We start from the raw sequence: 18,546 nt of genomic DNA, 5'->3' as shown, positions 1-18,546 counted from the left end.
TACTCTAAAGAACATTTCTTACTAACATTTCTGGTAAGGCAATAAATACTCCAGAATAATCTCCACTATACAAAGATTACGCTATTTAGTATCAATAACAAAAACAAACCAAAAAGAGAGAAAGAAAAAAAAGAAAGAAAGAAAATATACTTCAAATTTTCAGGCTTAAATATGTGTAAGACAGTCATGGCAGTATTTTTTGAAATGATGTAAAGCTTATATTCTTATCAAACAATATCAAAAGCATTGTCACTTTTTAACAAGCTGGAAACAAGTCTAAAAGAATTCCAATCTAAACTCTGATAAATACTTTTAGGTATCCGTATCTAGATTTCATCAAAAACTTAAATACAGATTATCAGCAATAGGATTTTCCCTTCAATATCATATTGAAGTATTGAAAAGAATCAACAAACATTTTAGGGTGCATATATTTATTAATAACTAATGGTGTTATCACTTCATTCATTTCCAGATATTTTCTGTGCCTTTTAGATGTCAACAACATACACACACACATACATTGACTGTTATACTATCTAAAGTTATATCTTGGACAAATCTAGATAGTAGAAGCAAAGATCTACAGAATGTTTGTTGGGTTAAAACTTCTTAAATATCAAACAAGTCACAGAGAGAGTACAAATACCATGCTAATACATGTCATCAATGCCACAAAACACAAATTGTCTATTCTGGTCTAAGGTAACATCCTTTTCCCCAAATCACCAAATCATAATCTAGGCTGTAATACTAGCCAAGAAATATGCTTTCTCTCCCATATTTCAATAAAAGAAATGAGCTTTCAAATAGTCAAATTCAAGAAGAGGCATCAGAGGAAGGACTTCTTAGCTCAGGAGACCTTACCCAGTTGACAGTATCTTTTGTCCTCTTTTAGGGGGACAGTTTCACTATAGTCATGTAAGTCCAGGACAGGAAAGGGCTTTCTACTTACTGAAAATAAGTTCTATTCACAACTGTGCTCTTTCAGAGTTTGGCTGTCCACAATTTCTTGGACGCTGTTAGAGTTATAAAATAAACACTTCCAAGATTATTTTCTTAAAAGTCAGTCCAACATAAAATAAAATGAAAAGAACTTTTCTGAGTCTTCAGTTCAACATGGTGCATTTAACTAGGAACATACCTTTTTCTTCCCCTCTTTGAACTTCAGATTGATCTTTGTTTTTCAAAGTCTCAACACTGGCTCATTCCACTGGAGACTTCTGTTTGATGGCTGGCTCCATCCTAAACTCTGGGACAACATTTGGATGTCAGTTATTTATTTAAGATCTGAATTTAGGCAAATAGTGAGACAGGTGTTTAGGAACTGGAGCAGTGGTTGGGTAATTATAGAGCTTAAATCAAGAAGGAATCTCAAGAGACATATGATCTGGTCAGCAGCTTTCAAACAGATAAAGTATTATCATCCCACTTTACAGCCGGGACTCTTGAGGTATAGAAAACGTAAGTTCATTTGTTAATGGATGAGCAATAATTTGGTTAATGAAGATAGGGAGAAAGAAGAATGAGGTAGAGGAGAATTGGATCCCAAACTGCCTGCTTTTTAAAAAGTGTACTGCTTCCACTGCATATAGAACAGCTGGTATCATTTACCTACCACATACACATCTTTTTTTTTGCCACATACACATTCAATTCTAAAATTACAGCAAAATAGTTGACAACTTGGATTCTAACCTAATCACACAGGCCTAAGTTTCAACCTTGTTTCATCTATCCACTGGTCATGAGAATGAGCAAGTTTTTTATAGAGTGAGAAAAATAATAGAACAAATACCTTAGGGATTGTGTGAGAATTAAATAGATATAATAAATAAAAATTAAATACTTATTATTTATCTGAGAGTCTGGCACATGGTAAATGCCTAAAATTATTAGCTTTTGCTACACATCAGTAACTATAATCTACCTGACAAGGGTAACTTTATAGTGATTATTTGGAAGCTTCTGATAATTCCAAGACAGGAAGAACGAACTGCCTTCAAACAGGTAAAATGGAAAAGGAAAGAGAAAAAAATTTTTCATACAGTAAGTTAGCATAAACTCCAATAAAATGGGCCTAGCTGAGGTCCTGGCTGAGGATCCAAAAAGGCTTTACTTGATTTAATGAGTCATATGACCATGGGTGGATTTAACACAAAGCGAATGAAATCTATTTGCAGAGTCTCTCAATTGCATAGGCTCTTTTCAAAGCCTTGCCAGAGGCCCTACCAATACCTTCAAGGAGTACTTTGATACTTTCTCTTAAAGAGTTCCCCTGAACTATTTAAGCTTCAGGCCCCCAAAAACTTGAATTTGTTCCTGCAATGGTGCCCTGTTTGTAACTCCTTAAAAACTAAACAAAGTCAATGCTGATATAATTGTGGGCAGATGTCTCCTTCATTTGGCTTTCTGCTTTTCAAGTGCCTTGACACCAGCGCTTGATCAAGGAGAAAGGGTCAGGTTACTGTTTTGCAGTACCAGAAACTAGATGGCTCCTTCCAGGAATGTTAAAACCCAGACTGGGCACTGCTCCAGGGAGTTCTGGATCAGGTGACTCAAACTATGAACCAAAGAAGTCAAATTTCAGAGTCCACCCAAAGACTTTGAAGACAGGCCATTGGTTAACATAGTGACTCTACTGAGGAACTGAAATGGGCCATCATGTGGAACCTGGCTAAGAAAGACACTTCTTCCTGAGTAAAAAGTGGTGTTATTAGACTCTTCAAGAGAACACAGCATAGTGGCATTAAATACACGAGGCTTGTTCAGGTGGATCTATACCTAACTTCTTGTCTCGTTCTTGAGTTCCTTCTATTGCCCTATTCTCTGACAGCATGGCTTGATCGTTATTTTCCAAGAAGGGACACAGTGGGATAAAGAACTAAACATTGACTGAATTCTCACAATTTGAGCAAAACATATGGCAGTACTGTATATATTCTGTTGTTTCATCACCACAACCCTTAGATACAGATGAAGACAGAGAGGCTAAGAGAAGTGTGGAAAGACAGTGAGTGATGGAGCTAGGGTTCCAAACCCAAAATAAAAATAAAAACCTAGACATTAAAAATTAAGTTATTTTCTTGGGGTTTATTTACTTATAGCACATCCTCTATTACCACAGCAGCAACATAAAAAGGAGAAAAGGGATAGTATGTAGGGAATTAAATGATTTCTTCCCTCACTCTCTTTGACAATCTGGACTCTACTCCTCAAAGTTATCCAGAGAAAAGCAAGAAGGTGAGAAAGAAAGGAAAGAAAGAATTAAAGCAAGGAGGAGGAAAGAAGAAAGGAGAAATGATGGGATAGAGAATGATTTGCACCTTATGGGAGTAACAGAATCCCAAAGTCTAGAACTAATTTTAGCAAACTAAAATTTAGTTTTATTTTATTTTTTAAAAATTTTCTTTAATTTCAGTTTTGATTAATTTTAGTAAATTAAATCGCACTCAAAGAGTATAGTGGATTATCAGAATTTGCTGACCTGAGTTTAAATTCTGATTCCAACTACATGATTTTGAGCAAATTACTTTACCTCTAAGTTTTAATTTCCTCACATATAAATTGTGATTAAAACAGTGCCCACAGTATAGGATTGTTGAAGGATTATATGTGTTTATATTTGTAGAGCACTTTTTGACCATTATTCCCTTTATCACTGAAATTACACATGAAAACTGATATAATGCAAACCTTTTTGTTCATTAATTTATCCATCCTACAAATTGTAACATGCACATCCTGGGCTGGGGACACAGCATGAGGAAGACAGATCCAGTCCCTGCCTTCTGGTAGTTCACAATCTAGAGCAGTCTTTATTCCATCTAAAATGAATGGGAAAAATTATTAACTCCGTTTATTTTTTTGGTGTCACTCCAAACAGACTTCTTGACTATAATTCCTTTAGTTGAATGTACTAATTGCTTATAAAGCACCCAGTAGATCTCTGCCCATTTCAAAGTGGTCTTTGATAAGGCTATCTAAGATAGCTCAGCAGGGCACAAGCTGCACGCAATTATTTCTTAGTTAATCCCTTTAGAGATAAGTCTACTTGTTAAGTGTCAGGAAAGAGTGTGTAACGTAGGGAAGGAAAAGCCTCGATTTGTATTGGCTCATGTGTTTCATATTGCCTGGTGAGCCTCTGCTCTTCATTTTCAGGGAAGTGTCATCGAAGAGACATCTTTGTGTCATCTAACATGTGTTTAGTGATTACTTAATCTGTAAGTGGTGAAGATCATACTAAACGATTGCTTCCTCTGTCTAGTTAAAGCTGACAGGGTTGTCACTACTTTGGTGATGGATTCAACACCACAGCTTCTTTTCACTAATACGTCTTATTCTGTATCTGAGAAATAGGAATAGTTTGAGAATGGATTTAGCCAGCAGTAGACAATGGATTCAATATCACATTCTTAGAGTCAATATCAGATAAGGAAGGTTTATTTAAAGTTTGTCTTTCCTCTATTCCAGAGCCCAGAATTAGTTCTCTGCTTTTGATGTCAAAGTGGATAATTTAATCAACTATTTAATGCTATTTTTTTAAGTATGTTTGTAGAAGATGGTTCCACTTCTTCCCCCAATTCCTCTATCCCTTCCAGATAATTGATGTGAATTCAAGTAATGGCCTCTAGGGTAAATATTCCTACCTTAATGGGCAGGAATGACTTTAGTGGTGGCAATTTTTAGCCAGGATAGATAGGAAATCAAGTCACAGTGGAAATAATATTGATAAATGGAACTTTAAGAATTCCTTAAATAACAAATAAGCATAATAATGGCAAAAGAGATGGTTAAAACACTTAAAGGTATTTTTTATACATATCCCTTTCTTGTTTGGAATTGCTTAGAATCAGGAGTATTCTTCCTCAAAGCCATTTTAATTACTTACCCTCTCTGATGGTAAGAATAATGCTCAGCTTCTAATACAAGCTAGCCTATCACATAGTTCCTTTTTTGTTGATGAATGGGTGATTTCAGATACTGGCATTCACTGATTTTGCTTTTTCTGCTAAGCTTTAATTTCACCATTTAGTTCTCACCTTGGAAGAAAATTCATGGGCTAGAGTAAGATGAACGAGATCTTGGCAAAGAAATATAGTGAAAAAGGCCAGGGTCTCAATAGAATTATGTACCTGGTGCTAAGAAGGGAAGGAGACAAGGAAGTTGCTGAAGCAGTTGGAATAGGGAATAGGAATGGTCAGTCAACCAATCAGCAATGAACAATGAAAAGGTCAGGCTACTTTTGAGCATTACCATGTCTTTCACAGGCTAAAGTGAGCATTAAAATTCTGAAGTCTTCCTTGCTTCCCAAAGTTTAGCAAGAACAGAAAATGGTGCCACACCAAGACTGTGATGATATTTAGAAATGCTCTGAACACCTGAGGGTAAATATGAGGTGACCCTTGGAGCACTGCCATAAACCTGGCCATGCTCGCCACTTCTCTCCCCTCACCCACTCCTTCTCCTCTCACTTTATGTATATCCATGGGGCAGCTGCCTGATAAATCAGACAGGATTCGTCAAAAGGCCCCTGAGGGGCCGATAATCACAATAAATATTACAAGTTTGTCCTCACATAGACCTTTATTCAGAAGACCTTCTAGGCTAGCCAGTTTAATTGTTATGACTGCTCTTTTTTTCCTCTCTCATATGGGATTGATGAAGCACAGTGGCTTTCCTGAGGTCACCCAGCAGGATGGGGTTCCTACCAGAAGTTTCCGTGCTGCCTAGAGAATCAATGATGTTGCAGAACATAGCTCCATGGGAGCCAACAAAAATATGTCAGTGGGTTTTACAAAGGACTTTTTAATAAAACAATAAAATCCATTTCTGTACCAAGTCATTTTAGTTGTCTGTGTTATATTATTTCAGTGGGCTCTACCAACACCAAAATAAACCAAATAGGAACTAAATTTTGTAGTGTTTATAATATGATTAATCCTAAGTGGTGATTAACTACTTTTTAAAAGCATAGAATTTTAAAAATAAAATCCACTCTACCATTTATATTCTTCTTGAGCCAATAACAATTGATACATACTCTCCTAACAGTGGTTATCAACCAGGGGCAATCCTGCCCAGCAGGAGATCTATGGAAATGTCTAGAGATATTTTTTTGTTATCATTACTGGAGAAAAGGAACTACCAAATCTTCTGGGTGGGGGCCAGGGTTGCTGCTAAACATTCTACAAGGCACGGGATAGCCCCCCCCTACAAAAAAAGTTATCTTGTCAAGAATGTCGACGGTGTCAAGATTGAAATACAAATAGCCTGCAAGCAGAAATAAGAATTCGAAGTAAAAAGAAAGAAACTGGTTTCAAAGTCTCCAGGTGTCTTCCTTAGATCTGGACAGCAGGCAACTATGCCATTGCTAGTCCCACTTTTGCAGTAAACCCTCCAACTTCTATTACATCTCTCTGTATTCCTAAAGCAGAGGTAAGAATATTTTTGATTTTGTTGTTTGTGACTTAATGACATAATCTATAATGATATAATCTTTGGGGACTGATACTTTCTACTCCAAATTCTATTGCTAAGATTTACCTATTTTTGCTGCTGGCCTCAGTGTATTCATTTTGACTGCTATATACTATTACATGATATAAATGAACTACAATTTATTTTGATCAATATTCAGGTTGTCTGCAGGTGTTTGCTATTATGAACAGCACTCCCAAAAACATCTTATATAAAACTCATAGTATCTTTCTTTTTTGCAAGTGAAAGAAATAGAATTATGTACACTCAGATATTAACAGTGATTATCTCTACATTGTTGATTATTAATGATTTTAGTGATATTATTATAATGATTGTCTTCTTTTCCTTATTTATATTTTCCATTTTTTCAATAAACATGTGTTTTTTGTAATAGGAAAAATAGTTTTGAAAAAAAAGAAAGATGAACCAAAAAACAAACTCTTAACTATAGAGAACAAAGTGATGGTTACAGGGGTTGAGGGGTGAAATAGGTAATGGAGATTAAGAAGTGCACTTGTCATGATAAGCACTGGGTGATGTATGGAATTGCTGAATCACTATACGGTACACCTGAAACTGCTATAACATTGTGTGTTACAAAAATATTTTCTAAGAAGCTAGGATGTTCGGGCACCTGGCTGGCTCAATCAGTACAGCATGTAACTCTCAGTGGTCGTGAGTTCGAGCCCCATATTAGGTGTAGAGATTACCCAAAAAAAATAAACTTTTTTAAAAAAGAAGTTTAGGGATCCCTGGGTGGCGCAGCGGTTTGGCGCCTGCCTTTGGCCCAGGGCGCGATCCTGGAGACCCGGGATCGAATCCCACATCAGGCTCCCAGTGCATGGAGCCTGCTTCTCCCTCTGTCTGTGTCTCTGCCTCTCTCTCTCTCTCTCTCTCTGTGACTATCATAAATAAAAAATAAATAAATAAATAAATAAATAAATAAATAAATAAATAAATAAATAAATAAATAAATAAAAAAGAAGTTTAAAATGCTAGGAGATTGGCATTGTTTTTAAATAATGAAAAATAGTCAAATATGCATCAATATCTGTAAAATTGACATAATGCTATTTCCTTTAGTTTAATCCAATCTATAGAACATTCATGAATTTGTTGTTTTGTTTAACTTCAAGCTAGACTTTAACCAAAAGTAGCAGGCATATCTATTAACCCAATTTCTGAATTTGGGCAAACAGAGTCAAAAGTAGACAAAACGATACATAAACTAAAACCTAATAAATAGTAAGCAATGACAAAAAAAAAAAAAGATATCAAAGGCCAAAGAAGAGCAACCCTCTGCTTATCAAGGTCCTTATACATAATTAAAAGTCAACTATATCTCAATAAAACTAAGGGGGAAATCCCGCTTTCCTAGAAAGAAAAAGGCTGCTTGGACTTGTAAAAATACTTAAGTGATAAAATGTGAAAGCACATTTTATATGCTCAAAGAAATTTTTTTTTAAAGTGCTGCTAACATCAAAAAAGTTAGTTTTTATTCCCCTTCACCCTCCCCCCACAAAAAATGTAAACACTCTATCATCATCAAGATTGCAGTCTGGCCATTCGGGATTAGGTCTGGTGATAATAAATCATAACCTATTTCCAGCCTATTTGAAGAGGTGATGGCTGAGGGGTGATGCAGTTACCACTACATAGTTATCATGTAGAGGGGAGTCACTTGTTCTGCCTTTACTGCTTCCTCCCATCCACAGAAAAGGCGACAACTGACCTCATGGGAAGAAAGCTGGAATGGGGGCCATATCCTCAAACATTAACCAAGAGAGACAATACAGAAATGGACTCTCCCTGCTTCCATAAAAAGGAACAACACCCTTTCTCAATAAGTTTGTCAAAGGGCAGCCCAGGTGGCTCAGCGGTTTAGCACCGCCTTCAGCCCAGGGCATGATCCTGGAGACCTGGAATCGAGTCCCATGTCTGGCTCCCTGCATGGAGCTGCTTCTCCCTCTGCCTGTGTCTCTGCCTCTCTCTCTCTCTCTCTCATGTCTTTCATGAATAAATAAATAAAATCTTAAAAAAAAAAAAAGAAAAATAGAAAAAAAAAAGTTTGTCAGGGGATGGCCAGCCAGAATTTACTGCATTTTTCCTTTAATTTTCCATCTTGTTTTTTTCTGAGAGGAGAAAATCTCAATGCTTACCTCAACACCAGTGGGTTGGTTTTTTTTTTTTTTTTTTCCTTTCCAGCATCCCCTGCTGTGTAGTGTTTGGAATTATGTGACCTGAAACTTGAGCAAAAAATGTCATATAATACAAGATAAAAAGCAGTGGGGGGGGGGTGCAGAGTGAAAGAGAGGTGCAACTAAGTATGGCAACAGTTCGTCTCTAAAGCCCAAAAAGTTCCTCCTGCAGAGAAAATGCCAGTCCCACTGGAAACCAGAAACTATAAAGAATGTCAGCTACTGTCAAGTATGTTTCATCTTGTCATTGGAGACAAAAACAGACAGGTGGCAGGCTTCCTGGTCACGCTTCTGCACATGATGGTCCAACTCTGCACACAGGCACATGCAGAGAGATCTGCAGGCTGAAAAGACACTGGATGCAGAGAAGCTCATGGTGTTTGCCAGAGGTCTTAAGGGGATCTTCTATTTCATTCCATAGTAATGCCCTTTTTGTTGACAAAAGTAAATTGATGATAGTCAAGAGGGAAGCATTTGGTGGAAAAATTCTGTTGACCCTTCTCAGATTGAATTTGACCACAGAACAGGATACCAGCAGTTGCAGAAATGATAGATTATTGTAATGACTGCCAGAATGGCCTTTTGGCATGTTTAAATGGCAATAAATTTCACCAGGAAGAAGGCAATTTTACTACTTTAGAGCAGTAAGGAAACACGGTGTTTAAGGTGTAAATAAATCGTGGGTCATTAACAGGGAGCATATTCTGTCCGTGGTGCAATTCTCAATCAGTGGCTATTCATATTTAATTCAATTACGTGGATTTACTTAGCCAATTATGTTTTTTCGTTCCAGGTCACAGACTTCTCAGGCTGACAATTTTGCTCTTTTCCTGTCTCCCTTATGTCCATAAACACAGCCCTACTTTCTCCCTCATTTTTCCTTCCACAGGTACATAAATACGATCAGTGTAGTTCAATAATGCTAACTCACTGAATAGGCTACTGAGATGATTAAATTAAAGACTGATTTGCCATGTGGTCTTTTCCTTGGCTCCAAAATCCCCTCCGTCCCTCGCTCATTAATCTGGCTCGGTCCTTCACTGAACTCTGCCATTAAAGGAAGAGGCAGGAGGGAGAGGTGTGCAATGAAGTTTGACATTTCCTCAAAAATGATTGTATTAAAATCCACTTACATTTATAGCTCTATCTCATTTGAGAATGTTAATAAGTTGCAATTTCATCAAGAAAAAGGTATTGGGATCTAATCAAGTCAAAGGCTTGCTTACATTGGTATGGATCGTGCTTCTGAAACATCACTTTAAAAGGTCATTTTTAAATACAGCTTAAGGTGATAATTAACAAAGTTCATTAATAACAATCTGCTTGTGGACCATTTAAAACATTTGGGCTCCATCTACAGTATCAGTTTGAGGCCAAATTCAACTCACTTCAAGTGTACATCAGCTGTGACCAGAGGAACAAAATTCAGGAGACACACTCCACATCAGTCAGGTCAATACTGCACTCCCCAGAACCAAATCAGTGTTCAACTTGGTTGGTCAAACAAGCATAATGCCTCCAAAAGCCTATAAGTCTCACTATATAGTAAGCACAGTGTGGCTTCTCCTTTTCCTAACATGACTGAAAGTACTGCCCAGGTGATTAGACTCAAGCCTCACTATTGTATTTAAAATCAGGAACCTAGGCTTCTTTCTTGATGGTTTTGTGTTTCCTGGAATATTTACTAAGACAACCTTGGAAAGCTTTTCTGTTCCCATAATGTTGTACACTGCCAGGAACATACCAGTAGTCCCAACCACCTTATGCCAAAAACACCATTTTGTTTATCTCAGATCAACAAAAAACTACAGGTGGCTTATATGCAGCATGGAGGATACGGGGTGTTCACCACATTGAATTACTGACCATCCCACAGTACATGTAATTGGCTTCCCAGATGGAGATGGAGGAGAAAATACAAGAAGATATTAAATAAGGAAAGGAAAGCCACCAGCCGAGGAGTTTATAGCAAGAGAAAAGAGTCATTAATGTAGAGGTTGGGAAATTTTTAAAAATGATTTATTAATTGTCTTCGTTTACAGATAAGCAAATAGAGAACGCAAAATCTGAGTAGCTTTCTCAAGGCCAACAGGGTTTGGTGACAGAATAGGACTGGAACAAGATCTTATGACCCTAATTCTAACACCCCAGTGAAGAATATGCAGGAAGAACAAGCAACTGAACATGCCACCAAGCTGCAGCGTGATCAGCAGATCTAAGAAGCAGCTACAATCCGCGGCACAGGAGCCTGAGAAAACCTGCAGGTGTCCTCACCTCACCCCTTCGCACAAAGTTCTGTGCTCACAATTCCTGAAAACAAAGGTCTACTGTGTTTGGGTTGCAGGGGTGGGAATGCACAGTTTGCCAATTCTACATGTCGTTTCCAAGGCCCAGGCTCATTTCTGTCATGATTGCTAGAGAGATAAAAAGAAAACCAGGGAGAGCAGGATATTTTTAGAGTATAGGGCAAGGTTATCTGGCTCTGACTGAGATAAATGTGAAGGGTCAGAACCTTGCCAGTTTTCACTGCAGTAAGTCAAGTTGACCACATGTGAGGAAGATGGAATTTTTATAGAAGTTGTCGACATTTAAAAGCACATAGTCACGTGTAGTGATAAGTCAAGCCTCCCGTGTTTTTAATGGACTTGTCTCCCAGCCTCACTTCCCCAGCTGGTGATAGCCTTATCTCCTAGGGCTTAGTTAACACTCCAGCTAGATCTACCCCCAGTCAGACAGACCAAGGGGAAGTCGGCCTGTGCTCCCGTTGTTTACCATCCTGGGCTAAGCTAATTGTAGGTTAGTGAAAACGTTTCTGCATGAGGGTAATCATGACCACAGGGAAGGTAATGATGTTGGCGATGATGCTGATGCTGATGCTAGCATATGAGATGGATGTGGACAGCTTTCTCTACTTACTGATGGGTGCTAAACTATTAAAGCCAATAGCCTGAGATAAGATGTAAATGAAGGAACTCGAGTCAATAAATGACTGTTTACTTCGTATCGTGAATAAACATGGTAGCTTAACAAACAAAAAAAATTCATTTTCTCTCTGTTTGATTTCTACTTGGTTGGCTTTATGATTTGCTTATTTTGTCAGGTTGATCAGGTACAATTAGTATGTCTTTCTAACAGTGATTAATAACTCTTCAGGTCAACAAAGGACAATTAGATGTGGGGTACATTATACCAATACGGTGTGAAGGAGACTCATTATTTGATCCTGTGCTGTTAGTCATATGCATGGTGTCATAGACTCCATCTACACCACAGCAATGAGGGAGAAAAACCAGTTCATTCAAGTGTAGGTAAGAGACCCTTTAGTTTACAGCTAATTACTCTTATATAATGCTTCCGAAAAGTGGTTGTTTTGAATTGGCTTTGTAAAGATAACATCTACTGAGCAATCAGCACAGTACAGACACTATGTCACATGTTTTATGTACATTTTTAAATTTAATCCTTATAGTACACATCTATAACATAGGCTTGGAAAAAAATCCATCCTCCCTTTTGTCTTCAGCAATAGAACACTAATCTTATCCATGGTATGGTGACAATATTGCCAGCTAAGAAGATATTTTCAGCTTCCTTTGTGGAATCCTAGGAATGGCCATGGACATAAATTCTAACCAATGAGATTTACGCAGAAGAACTGTTCGGGATTCAGAGATAGTTTCTTAAAGGTAGTTACTGCTTTTGCCCTTTCCCTATTTTTTCCTTTCTTCTGTCTGAAAAACAAATATGATAGCTAAGCTCCAGCCGCCATCTTGGACCATGCATTAGGACATTAGAAGAGGAAGACAGAAGGAGCCTAGGTAGTCTGATGAGATCTCTTACAAGGAGAAAAATAAAGTTCCATCTTCTTTTAAGCTACTGATCTTTAGATTTTCTATTATATGTAATGAAAACTAATCCTAATATAAGAGGTAAACGTTATCATCAGCCCCATTATAGAGATAGGGAAATTGAGGCTAGTAAGTGACAGAGCTTAAATTTGATTCAAATTGTCTGACTCTGGAACCTCTATTCTTAATACAACATTGTTTATTAAGAGTAATTGAAATGGAAGCCTCCTGATCTTACTCCCCACACTCTTCACTAGAGCTATCTAGGGTTTGCTTCAACCCTTCAGACCAAACTGACCCTGATCTGTTTTGCTTTAGATGCGTGCATATATCACTTTCTTTGACTGGAAAGCTCTTCTCCCTGTTCTTTGCCTGGATAACACATATTTAGCATTTAGAGCTTAATTTAGACATCACTTCCCCTGAAAAAAACTCCCCTGATCCTTCTAGCTTGGTTATGGTTCCCTCCAATATACCACCACAGCTCTCTCAACACTTAGCACTTATCAATCAACCTTAACTCCTTATAGACTATGAGGGAAATCACCGTGTCTTCCCTTGTTATCTTGCTCACCGTTAGATGGAACAGCGCCTGGTACCCACACAGAGCCAAGAATACCTCTTGTTCCTATCAGCCAGACTAGAAAAAGACTTCATAATTCATAGGGTATTAGGTGGAGTTTTCAGAAGGATCTTGCCTCAGTAGGGAAGAATAATTAGCCCCAGACTAGATATGACTCTTGTCACATTACTACCAAATCTTGAAAACAAGACCCGAATTGATCTTAACTGTGTCTCAGAACAAAGTTCAATGGTATTTTTATATCTAGCAAACCAAAGAGCACCAGGCATGCAAAAAAAGCATGGAAATATGCTGTATACTGATATGACAAAAAAATATGTCATAAAGTATGATGTATTCTTTCCATAATAAGAGAAAAAATAAGTTAACTGAAACTGAACTAGATGTTAAAATTAACAGATAAGGTCATTAAAACAGTTTTTACAATTATCCAAAATTTAAATTTAAGTAGAGACATAGAAGATATCTTTTAAAGATCCAAATTCAGCCTCTAGAGGCCATAGTGTGTAAACTGAAAATACACTTGGGATTAATGATGGATTAGCTATCACATAAGTACATATTAGTGAAGTTGAAGACATAAGAATATTAACTACCCAAAAGAAAATACAAAAAGACTTTTTTTTAATGAAAGACTATCAGTGAACTTTAATAACTTCAAGCAGCCTAATATATGTATACTTGGAAGCCCAAAAGATAGGAAAGAGGACAGAAAAAAAATTGAAGAAATAGTGGCAAAAATTTTCCAAATTTGATAAAAATTACAAATCCACAGATCCAAGAAGTTAAAAGAAACACAAGCCCAAGAAACATGAAGAAAACTATACCAGGGCACATCATAACCAAATTGCTGAAAATCAGTAATAAAGAAAAAACTTTAAAGGCACCCAGAGGAAAAAAAGTCACCTTCTATTCAGAGGAAAAGAAATAAGAAGGATGGTGATTTCTTGTAGGAAATATGCAAAGAGGAAGATAGCACTATCTTTACAGTATTGGAAGAAAAATAAGCAATAACCTGGAATTCTATACCAGCAAAAATATGTTTTAAAAGTGAAGGTCAAACAAAAGCTGAAGGAATTCATCATTAACAGACTCACACTAAAAGAAAAGATGCTAAAGGAAGTCTTTCAGACAGAAAATGATAGCCACTGAACATATGGATCCACCTAAAAGAATAAAAAGCATCAGAAATGATAACTATATGTGTATATATATATATGTATATATATATATATGGCTTTTTTCTTATGATATAAATCTTAAAAGGTAAATGTTTATTTTTAAATTTTATTTAATTTCAATTAATTAACATATACTGTATCATTAGTTTCAAAGGTGTAGTTCAGTTACTCATTGTATATAACACCAGTGCTCATTATGTCATGTGCCTTCCTTAATGCCTATCACCCAATTACCCCACCCCTCCCACCCATTCCCCTTCAACAACCCTCAGTTTGTTTCCTATAGTTAAGAGTCTCATGGTTTCTCTTTCTCTAGATATCATCTTATTTTCCCCCCCTTCCCCTATAATCCTGTTTTGTTTCTTAAATCCCACGAGTGAAATCATATGACAACTGTCCTTCTCTGATTGATTTATTTCACTTAGCCTATGACCTAGCAATTACACTACTAGGTATTTACCCAAGGGATACAAATGTAGTGATTCAAAGGGGCACCTGCATTCCAATGTTTATAGCAGCAATGTCCACAATAGCCAAACTGGAAAGAGCCCAGATGTCCATTGACAGATGAATGGATAAAGAAGACGTGTGTGTACACACATACACACACACACATATACATACATACATATAATGGAATATTACTCAGCCACCAAAAAATGAATACTTACCATTTGTAATGACATCTATGGAACTAGAAGGTATTACGCTAAAAGATAACTGTGTAAACAAAATAGAAAGACAATGTATTGTGGGGTTATTGTAAAGCAGAATTTCTTTTTTCATTTCAAGTTTTTATTTGAATTTAAGTTAGTTAATATATAGGGTAAAACTGGTTTCAGGAGTAGAATTCAGTGAATCATCACTTACACATAATATCCAGTTCTCCTCATAACAAGTGCCCTCTTTAATACCCATCACCCATTTAGCCCATGCCCCCCATCCACCTTCCCTCCATCAACCCTCAGTTCATTCTCTATAGTTAAGACTCTCTTATGGTTTACTTCCGTCTCTTCCTCTTTTTTTTCCCTTTCCCCTCTGTTCATCTGTTCTGTTTCTTAAACTCCACATATGAGTGAAATCATATGGTATTTGTCTTTCTCTGACTGACTTATTATGCTTAGCATAATATACTCTAGCTCTATCCATGTTGTGGCAAATGGAAGATTTCATTCTTTTGATGGCTAAGTAATATTCCATCATATATATATGTATACATATGTATGAATATATTATATATGTATGTATATATATTATATACCACATCTTCTTTGTCCATTCACCAGTCAATGGATATCTGGGCTCTTTCTACAGTTTGGCTATTGCTCATAATGCTGCTATAAACATCAGGGTGCATACAACCCTTTAAATCTGTATTTTTGTATCTTTTGGGTAAATCCCTAGTAGTGCAATTGCTGGGTATAGGGTAGGTCTATTTTTGACTTTTTGAAGAACCTCCAAACTGTTCTCAACAGTGGCTACACCAGATTGCACTCCCACCAGTAGTGCAAGAGAGTTCCCTTTTCTCCACATCTTCACCAACATCTGCTGTTTCTTGTGTTGTTCATTTTGGTCATTCTGGCAGGTGTGAGATGGTATCTCATTGTGGTTTTGATTTGCATTTCCCTGATGATAAGTGCTGTTGAGCATTTTTTCACGTGTCTGTTAGTCCTCTGTATGTCTTCTTTGGAAAACTATCTATTCATGTCTTCTGCCCATTTCTTAACTGGATTATTTATTTGGGGGCTGTTGAGATTCATAAGTTCTTTATATCTTTTGGATACTAACCTTTTATTGGATATATCACTTGGAAATATCTTCTCCCATTCCATAGGCTGTCTTTTAGTTTTGTTGATAAAGTAAAACTTTTGACAACAATAGAATAAATGCAGGAAGGGGAGAAACGGAACTAAGGTCCTTACACTATACATGAAGTGGTATAATATCAAAGGTGGACTGTGATAAATTAAATATATATGTTGTAAATGTTTAAGCAACTATTAAAATAGCAAAGAGTTATAACTAATAAATCAAGAGAAGATAAAATATAATCTTTTAAAAATGTGTAAGCCAAAATAAATCAGAAAAAGAGGGGAAAAAAGCAAAGCACAGGACAAACAGAAAACAAATGGTGAAATGACAGACTTAAACTAATATCACTAATTTCATAAAATGTAAATGGTTTAAACACTGTAAAGATTATCAAACTGCTTTGAAAAAGAGGAGACTTAAAGACTTGCTGCTACAAAAAAACATATTTTAAATATAAAGAAATAGGGACGCCTGGGCGGCTCGGCAGTTGAGCCTCTGCCTTCGGCTCAGGGCGTGATCATGGAGTCCCAGGATCGAGTCCCACATCAGGCTTCCTGCAGGGAGCCTGCTTCTCCCTCTGCCTAAGTCTCTGCCTCTCCCTGTGTCTCTTATGAATAAATAAATTAAATAAATAAATAAATAAATAAATAAATAAATAAATAAATAAATACAGGTCAAAAGAAAAGAAATGGAGAAATATTCCATGCTTACACTAAGCCAAAAAAAAAAGTAGAGTGACTATATTAATATCAAACAAAGTAGATTTCAGAGCAAAATATATTAGCAATATCAAGGTTATTTTATGATGATAAAGGTCAAGTCAGAAGAGGACAATACAATGCTAAATGCTTATGCACCTGATATCATAGACTCTGAAGACATAAAACAAAAACGGAACTACAAGGAGAAACAGCCAAATCCACAATTATAGTTGGAGCTGTCAGATACCCTTACTTCAATAACTGATGAAAGAAGTTAACAGAAAAATCAGTGAGGATCTAGAACACCTGAATAATATTATTAACCAACTTGACCTAATTGACAATTACAAAACAATCCCCTAAACAACAAATACTCATTCTTATCAAGTGCTCACAGAACATTTACCAAGGTGAGGAGAAGAATGGAGGGATTTAAAAGAGCACAAGGAAACTTCTGGGCATGATGGTTATGTTCACTATCTTGATTATGGTGATGGTTTCATGGGTGCATATATTTGTCAAATTATAAATTATATATATATGTATACAGTTTAGTGTTCATCATATCTCAGTGAGGTCATTCAAAAATATATATGTATGTGTGTATGAGTATTTCTGAGTTGTTCTCTTCTGGGTTGATCCTGGGGTAACAAGTAAGATTAATCTCTAGATCTCTACATTGACCAATAATGAAATTCCCTATCCTAGGCTCCATGAGCAATCACTTGAATTATTTTCTCACATGAAATTTTGCTATAGAATTTTTCTGACAAATATCCAACAATAGATTTGTTCTATAATTTCTCATCTTCAGTCTAGCTTTATACTCAGGCAACAAGAGTATATGGTGAGAATCCCCATCTGTGTGCATAGGTGTCAGATTTCTGGTTTCCAATCTTCAGCTGATTTGAAATCTTCAGGAAAATGCAAAATCTTATACTTCTATTTTATTACTCTTTAACCTGAAATGCTTACCCGGTAAACTTTTAAGAAGCTTACTCTGATGCCCTACCAAGTCAGAGGAGTCAATCCATCCAGACTCTAAACTATTTCTATACTTATTATCAGTCTTACTCTGTTATATATAAAATTATGTATGTGTGTGTAAAATTTTATATCATATATTTTAAAATTACATATAATTTCATATATCCATATGTATGTATGTACAGTTGAACCTTGAACAACATAGGTTTGAACAGGATGGGTCCACTTAAAGAAAGATTTTTTTGATAAATGCAGTTCAGCAATGTAAATATGTTTTCTCTTCCTTATGATTTTCTTAATATTTCTTTTCTCCAGCTTCCTTTATTGTAAAATACAGTATATAATACATATAACACAAAATATGTGTTAGCCAACTGTCAATGTTATAAGCCTTCAGGTCAATAGTAGGCAATTAATAGTTGGTGGGAGTCAAAAGTTTTATGCAGATTTTTTACAGCATTGAGCACTGGCACCCCTAGCCCCCACGCTCTTCAACGGTCAACAATATATGTATGTATAAATTTTTTTGTTTGTTTTCTTCCCTATCCTCCTTGAAAATTGGAACAAGGTCTTATAATCTAGTACTTGGCACATAGTAGGTACTCCATGAATGATTGTTAAATTGAATTAAATTGACTATTTTTGACACTGCCACACCAACAAGTTTTGGAGAAAACAGGTACGAGAAAGTGGGGCACTAGATATTCATGAGATTGACTCCACCTCTTTGTGTGGCTGCACGTTAAGTGTCAT

At 36.4% G+C, this 18,546-nt stretch overlaps 1 long non-coding RNA gene across 1 annotated transcript in view; it reads right to left on the bottom strand.

Annotated features, from left to right (window-relative positions):
• Nucleotides 1–473: 473 nt before the first annotated feature.
• LOC119867148 overlaps nt 474–18,546 on the bottom strand; it is a 33,779-nt gene continuing 15,706 nt past the window's right edge. The window contains exons 3-4 of the long non-coding RNA XR_005382551.1: nt 3,697–3,827; nt 474–1,252 (exon numbers count right to left, since the gene is read on the bottom strand). This is a non-coding gene — a long non-coding RNA (uncharacterized LOC119867148). The remainder of the gene's footprint in view (nt 1,253–3,696; nt 3,828–18,546) is intronic.

This window comes from Canis lupus, chromosome 32, assembly GCF_011100685.1.
Source record: "Canis lupus familiaris isolate Mischka breed German Shepherd chromosome 32, alternate assembly UU_Cfam_GSD_1.0, whole genome shotgun sequence".
Classification (NCBI taxonomy): Eukaryota; Metazoa; Chordata; class Mammalia; order Carnivora; family Canidae; genus Canis; species Canis lupus.
The sequence above is the reverse complement of the archived record's forward strand: the minus strand, read 5'-3'. Positions and strand labels throughout refer to the sequence as shown.